The sequence below is a fragment of the Triticum dicoccoides genome, chromosome 7B (genome assembly GCF_002162155.2).
Source record: "Triticum dicoccoides isolate Atlit2015 ecotype Zavitan chromosome 7B, WEW_v2.0, whole genome shotgun sequence".
Lineage (NCBI taxonomy): Eukaryota > Viridiplantae > Streptophyta > Magnoliopsida > Poales > Poaceae > Triticum > Triticum dicoccoides.
This window is the reverse complement of record NC_041393.1, coordinates 628,104,895-628,113,014: the sequence shown is the minus strand read 5'-3', so window position 1 is coordinate 628,113,014 and position 8,120 is coordinate 628,104,895.

Here is an 8,120-nt window from a genome sequence, read left to right as displayed (position 1 = left end):
CCAAAGAGTACTAAGGTGTGATCATGTTTTGCTCGTGAGAGAAGTTTAGTCAACGGGTCTGTCACATTTAGAGCCATATGTATTTTGCAAATATTCTATGTCTACAATGCTCTGCACGGAGCTACTATAGCTAATTGCTCCCACTTTCAATATGTATCCAGATTTAGACTTATAGTCATCTGGATCAGTGTAAAAGCTTGCACTGTTGTAACTCTTTATGACGGGCTCTTTTATCACCTCCATAGTCGAGAAATATTTCCTTACTCCTCACTAAGGATTTTCTTGACCGTTGTCCAGTGATCTACTCTTAGATCAAAATTGTACTCCCTTGCCAAACTCAGAGCAAGGTATACGATAGGTCTGGTACACAGCATAGCATACTTTATAGATCCTATGACTGAGGCATAGGGAATGACTTTTCATTCTTTCTATTTTCTGCCATGGTCGGGTTTTGAGTCTTACTCAACTTCACACCTTGCAACATAGACAAGAACTCCTTCTTTGACTGTTCCATTTTGAATTACTTCAAAATCTTATCAAGGTATGTACTCATTGAAAAAATCTTATCAAGCGTCTTGATCTATCTTATACATCTTGATGCCCAATATGTAAGCAGCTTCATCGAGGTCTTTCATTGAGAAACTCTTATTCAAGTATCCCTTTATGCTATCCAGAATTTCCAATCAACAATATGTCATCTACATATAGTTTTAGAAAATGCTACAGGGCTCCCACTCACTTTCTTCTAAATACAGGCTTCTCCAAAAGTCTGTATAAAACCATATGCTTTGATCAACTCATCAAAGTGTATATTCCAACTCCGAGATGCTTGCACCAATCCATAGATGGATCGCTGGAGCTTGCACATTTTGTTAGCACCTTTAGGATTGACAAAACCTTCTGGTTGCATCATATACAACTCTTCTTTAATAAATCCATTAAGGAATGCAGTTTTGACATCCATTTGCCATATTTCATAAAATGTGGCAATTGCTAACATGATTCGGACAGACTTCAGTGTCGATACGAGTGAGAGAATCTCATCGTATTCAACACCTTGAACTTGTCGGAAAAAAATTACGACAAGTCGAGCTTTGTAGATAGTAGCGCTACTATCAGCGTCTGTTTTCCTCTTGAAGATCCATTTATACAATATGGCTTGCCGATCATCGGGCAATTCCACCAAAGTCCTCACTTTGTTCTCATACATGGATCCCATCTCAGATTTCATGGCCTCAAGCCATTTCGTGGAATCTGGGCTCATCATCGCTTCCTCATAGTTCGTAGGTTCGTCATGGTCAAGTAACATGACCTCCAGAATAGGATTACCATACCACCCTAGTGCGGATCTTACTCTGGTTGACCTACGAGGTTCGGTAGTAACTTGATCTGAAGTTTCATGATCAATATCATTAGCTTCCTCACTAATTGGTGTAGGAATCACTGAAACTGATTTCTATGATGAACTACTTTCCAACAAGGGAGTAGGTACAGTTACCTTATCAAGCTCTACTTTCCTCCCACTCACTTCTTTCGATAGAAACTCCTTCTCTAAAAAGGATCCATTTTAGCAACGTATATCTTGCCTTCGGATCTGTGATAGAAGGTGTACCCAATAGTTTTCTTTGGGTATTCTATGAAGACGCACATCTCTGATTTGGGTTTGAGCTTATCAGGTTGAAACTTTTTCACATAAGCATCGCAGCCCCAAACTTTAAGAAACGACAACTTTGGTTTCTTGCCAAACCACAGTTCATAAGGCGTCGTCTCAACGGATGTTGATGGTACCCTATTTAAAGTGAATGCAGCTATCTCTAATGCATAACCCCAAAACAGTAGTGGTAAATCGGTAAGATACATCATAGATCGCACCATATCCAATAAAGTGCAGTTATGATGTTCGGACACACCATTACGCTGTGGTGTTCCATGTGGCGTGAGCTGTGAAACTATTCCACATTGTTTTAAATGAAGGCCAAACTCATAACTCAAATATTCTCCTCTATGATCAGATTGTAGAAACATTATTTTCTTGTTACGATGATTCTCCACTTCACTTATGAAATTCTTTGAACTTTTCAAATGTTTCAGACTTGTGCTTCTTTAAGTTGATATACTCATATCTTCTCAAATCATCTGTGAAGGTCAGAAAATAACGATACCTTCCATGAGCATCAACACTCATTGGACTGCATACATCGGTATGTATTATTTCCAACAAGTCAGTAGCTCATTCCATCGTTCTGGAGAACGGAGTTTTAGTCATCTTGCCCAAAAGGCACGGTTCGCAAGCATCAAATGATTCATAACCAAGTGATTCTGAAAATTCATCTTTATGGAGTTTCTTCATGCGCTTTACACCGATATGACCCAAATGGCAGTGCCACAAATAAGTTGCACTATCATTATTAACTTTGCATTTTTTGGCATCAATCTTATGAATATGTGTATCACTACGATCGAGATCCAACAAACTATTTTCATTGGGTGTATGACCATTGAAGGTTTTATTCATGTAAACAGAACAACAATTATTCTCTGACTTTAAATGATTAACCGTATTGCAATAAACATGATCAAATCATATTCATGCTCAATGTAAACGCCAAATAACATTTATTTAGGTTTAACACTAATCCCAAAAGTATAGGGAGTGTGTGATGATGATCATATCAATCTTGGAACTACTTCCAACACTCATCGTCACTTTCCCTCAACTAGTCTCTATTTATTATGTAATTCTTGTTTCGAGTTATATCTTAGCAACCGAACAAGTATCAAATACTCAGGGTCTACTATAAACACTAGTAAGGCACACATAAATAACCTGTATATCAAATATACCCTTGTTCACTTTGCCATCCTTCTTATCCACCAAATATTCAGGGCATTTCCGTTTCCAGTGACCATTTTCTTTGCAGTGTAAGCACTCAATTTCAGGCTTTGGTCCAGCTTTGGGCTTCTTCGCGGGAGTGACAACTTGCTTGTCATTCTACTTGAAGTTCCCTTTCTTTCCCTTTGCCCTTTTCTTGAACTAGTGGTCTTGTCAATCATCAACACTTGATGCTCTTTCTTGATTTCTACCTTCATTGATTTCAATATCGCGAAGAGCTTGGGAATCGTTTTCGTCATCCTTTGCATACTATAGTTCATCACGAAGTTCTACTATCTTGGTGATGGTGACTAGAGAACTCTGTCAATCACTATCTTATCTGGAAGATTAACTCCCACTTGATTCAAGCGATTGTAGTACCCAGACAATCTGAGCACATGCTCACTAGTTGAGCAATTCTCTTCCATCTTTTAGCTATAGAACTTGTTCGAGACTTCATATCTCTCAACTCGGGTATTTTCTTGAAATATTAACTTCAACTCCTGGAACATCTCATATGGCCCATGACGTTCAAAACTTCTTTGAAGTCCCGATTCTAAGCCGTTAAGCATGGTGCACTAAACTATCAAGTAGTCATCATATTGAGCTAACAAAACGTTCATAACGTCTGCATCTGCTCCTGCAATAGGTCTGTCACCTAGCGGTGCATCAAGGACATAATTCTTCTGTGCAGCAATGAGGACAATCCTCAGATCACGGATCTAATCCGCATTATTGCTACTAACATCTTTCAACACAGTTTTCTCTAGGAACATATCAAAATATACATATGAAAGCAACAACGCGAGCTATTGATCTACAACATAATTTGCAAAATACTACCAGGACTAAGTTCATGATAAATTTTAGTTCAATTAATCATATTACTTAAGAACTCCCACTTAGATAGACATCCCTCTAATCATCTAAGTGATCACGTGATCCAAATCAACTAAACCATGTCCGATCATCACGTGAGATGGAGTAGTTTTCAATGGTGAACATCACTATGTTGATCATATCTACTATATGATTCATGCTCGACCTTTCGGTCTCGGTGTTCCGAGGCCATATCTATATATGCTAGGCTCGTCAAGTTTAACCTGAGTATTCCAGTGTGCAACTATTTTGCACCCGTTGTATTTGAACGTAGAGCCTATCACACCCGATCATCATGTGGTGTCTCAGCACGAAGAACTTTCGCAACGGTGCATACTCAGGGAGAACACTTATACCTTGAAATTTAGTGAGAGCTCATCTTATAATGCTACCGTCAATCAAAGCAAAATAAGATGCATAAATGATAAACATCACATGCAATCAATATAAGTGATATGATATGGCCATCATCATCTTGTGCTTGTGATCTCCATCTCCGAAACACCGTCATGATCACCATCGTCATCGCCGCGACACCTTGATCTCCATTGTAGCATTGTTGTCGTTTCGTCACCTATTGCTTCTACGACTATCACTACAGCTTAGTGATAAAGTAAAGCAATTATAGGGCGATTGCATTGCATACAATAAAGCGACAACCATATGGCTCCTGCCAGTTGCCGACAACTCGGTTACAAAACATGATCATCTCATACAATAAAATATAGCATCACGTCTTGACCATATCACATCACAACATGCCCTACAAAAACAAGTTAGACGTCCTCTACTTTGTTGTTGCAAGTTTTACGTGGCTGCTACGGGCTGAGCAAGAACCATTCTTACCTACGCATCAAAACCACAATGATAGTTCATCAAGTTAGTGTTGTTTTAACCTTCTCAAGGACCGGGCGTAGCCACACTTGGTTCAACTAAAATTGGAAAAACTGACACCCGCCAGCCACCTATGTGCAAAGCACGTCGGTAGAACTAGTCTCGCGTAAGCGTACGCGTAATGTTGGTTCGGGCCGCTTCATCCAACAATACCGCCGAACCAAAGTATGACATGTTGGTAAGCAGTATGACTTGTATCGCCCACAAATCACTTGTGTTCTACTCGTGCATATAACATCTACGCATAAAACCTGGCTCGGATGCCACTGTTGGGGAACGTAGTAATTTCAAAAAAATTCCTATGCACACACAAGATCATGGTGATGTATAGCAACAAGAGGGGAGAGTGTTGTCCACGTACCCTTGTAGACCTTAAGTGGAAGCGTTAGCACAACACAGTTGATGTAGTCGTACGTCTTCACGATCTGACAAATCAAGTACCGAACGCACGGCACCTCCGAGTTCAGCACACGTTCAGCTTGATGACGTCCCTCAAACTCTGATCCAGCCGAGCTTCGAGGGAGAGTTCCGTCAGCACGACGGCGTGGTGATGATGATGATGTTCTACCGACGCAGGGCTTCGCCTAAGCACCGCTACGATATTATCGAGGTGGAATATGGTGGAGGAGGGCACCGCACACGGCTAATAGATCTCAAGGATCAATTGTTGTGTCTAGAGGTGCCCCCCTCCCACGTATATAAAGCAGCAAGGGGGGAGGCGGCCGGCCTAGGAGGAGGGCGCGCCAAGGGGGGAGTCCTACTCCCACCGGGAGTAGGACTCCTCCTTTCCTTGTGGGAGTAGGAGAAGGGAAGGGTGAAGGAGAAGGAAGGAAGGGGGCGCCCCCCTCCCTAGTCCAATTCGAACTAGTCCATGGGGAGGGGTGCGGCCACCCTTTGGGGCCTTTCTCTCCTTTCCCGTATGGCCAAATAAGGCCCAATACGAATTCCTGTAACTCTCCGGTACTCCGAAAAATACACGAATCACTCGGAACCTTTCCGATGTCCGAATATAGTCGTCCAATATATCGATCTTTATGTCTCGACCATTTCGAGACTCCTCGTCATGTCCCCGATCTCATCCGGGACTCCTAACTCCTTCGGTACATCAAAACACATAAACTCATAATATAACCGTCATCTAACTTTAAGCGTGCGGACCCTACGGGTTAGAGAACTATGTAGACATGACCGAGACATGTCTCCGGTCAATAACCAATAGCGGAACTTGGATGCTCATATTGGCTCCTACATATTCTACGAAGATCTTTATCGGTCAAACCGCATAACAACATACGTTGTTCCCTTTGTCATCGGTATGTTACTTGCCCGAGATTCGATCGTCGGTATCTCAATACCTAGTTCAATCTCGTTACGACAAGTCTCTTTACTCGTTGCGTAATGCATCATTCCATAACTAACTCATTAGCTACATTGCTTGCAAGGATTATAGTGATGTGCATTACCGAGAGGGCCTAGAGATACCTCTCCGACAATCGAAGTGACAAATCCTAATCTCGAAATACGCCAGCCCAACATGTACCTTCAGAGACACCTGTAGAGCTCCTTTATAATCACCCAGTTACGTTGTGACATTTGGTAGCACACAAAGTGTTCCTCCGGTAAACGGGAGTTGCATAATCTCATAGTTATAATAACATGTGTAAGTCATGAAGAAAGCAGTAGTAACATACTAAACGATCAAGTGCTAAGCTAACGGAATGGGTCAAGTCAATCACATCATCCTCCTAATGATGTGATCCCGTTAATCAAATGACAACTCATGTCTATGGTAAGCAAACTTAACCATCTTTGATTAACGAGCTAGTCAAGTAGAGGCATACTAGTGACACTATGTTTGTCTATGTATTCACACATGTATTATGTTTCCGGTTAATACAATTCTATCATGAATAATAAAAATTTATCATGAAATAAGGAAATAAATAATAACTTTATTATTGCCTCTAGGGCATATTTCCTTCAGGCCTCACCGCCCACTACTACTCCCACCGATGTTCAGGCCATCCCTCCACTCACCCACACCTTCTGTTATTCTGCGGAGACGGCAGCCTCACACCGCAGCTGAACCAATGAACCCTCATACTCCTCTCCGTGTGGGCATCCACTGCCGCGTCTTCCCCGGCTCCACGTCGTCCCCTTCCTAGGCCTTGTTGTCGTTCACCGCCGTGGTGCTCTCGGCGCGGCGTGGTCAATGTGATCAACGACCGACTTCCATCCAAAGAGTACTGTACGTGGAGAGGCTGGCATCTGGGTCAACGGCAGCCGCAAGGAAGCGCCTCCTTAATATGCGCAGAATAATTATTCTCCACCTGACAGCGGGGACCCACCGGACGGGCCACCGTATTTCATGAAAAAAATGTTTACCCCCTGATTGTTGGGACCCACCATCTACATCTTCGCACGCAAGAAATTGCATCTGGGCAAAAAAATGATTCACCCCCTGACTGCTGGGACCCACCAGCTACATCTTCGCACGCAAGGAAGTGTCTGACAGTCGGGACCCACCTGGTCGAAGCGTACGTAGCGTTGTCATTCTGGTCGCGAACGTGTACGTACATACTGGTCGATGTAGAGGTGCGCACGTGTCGTAGTAGAGGCGCGCACGTAGCATGTACACATAGGTACATCAGCCAGTGTGCAAGAAAGAAAATACGGCCACATACGTACATACGGGTGGGGTCTCGAATGCCTACTCGCGCATACGTATGGTCAGGGCTCGTGTACATGGCTGGGTCGGAACGGAGAAACTGCATCATCGTCATGTTCATGGGGAGGCAACGGAATGTGTCATGTTCATAGGGAGGCAACCGAACATGTGGGAGCCAACCGGCTTGGACGGAACAGCCGATGGAGGAAACAGCCTTGCGTTCGACCGGCCACGTTCGAAACGGGATCCTGTTCATCGGGAGGGGTCTGGCGTACCACAAAACGGAGGAAACGGATTTATGTTAGACCTCCTATGGTCGAAACAGGGTCCTGTTGATCGGGAGGGGTGTGGCGTACCGCAAAACGGAGGAAACGGTGTTGGAGTGCTACGGTCGAAAACGGGGGTCCTGTTCATTGGGAGGGGTGTGGTGTACCGCAAAATGGGACTCCACGGGATATTGTTCATCTCCACCTTCGACCTCCTCCAGCCTCCACGGGTTAGTGTTCATCCACCGTCGACCCCCTCCAGCCTCCACCTGCGACTGTTCATCCACGGGCTCCTGTTCATCCAGCCTCCACCGTGCGCTACTCCACCGGCTACTGTTCAACCAGCCCTCTCCACGGGCTCCTGTTCAACCACCACTCCACGGTCTACTGTTTATCCAGCCCACCACCGGCTACTGTTCAACCAGCCCTCCACGGGGTCGTCCTGTTCATCCAGCCCTCCACGGGGTCGTCCTGTTCATCCAGCCCTCCATGGGGTCCTGTTCATCCAGCCCCAACCGGCTCGATCAATCGGGGTCCTGTT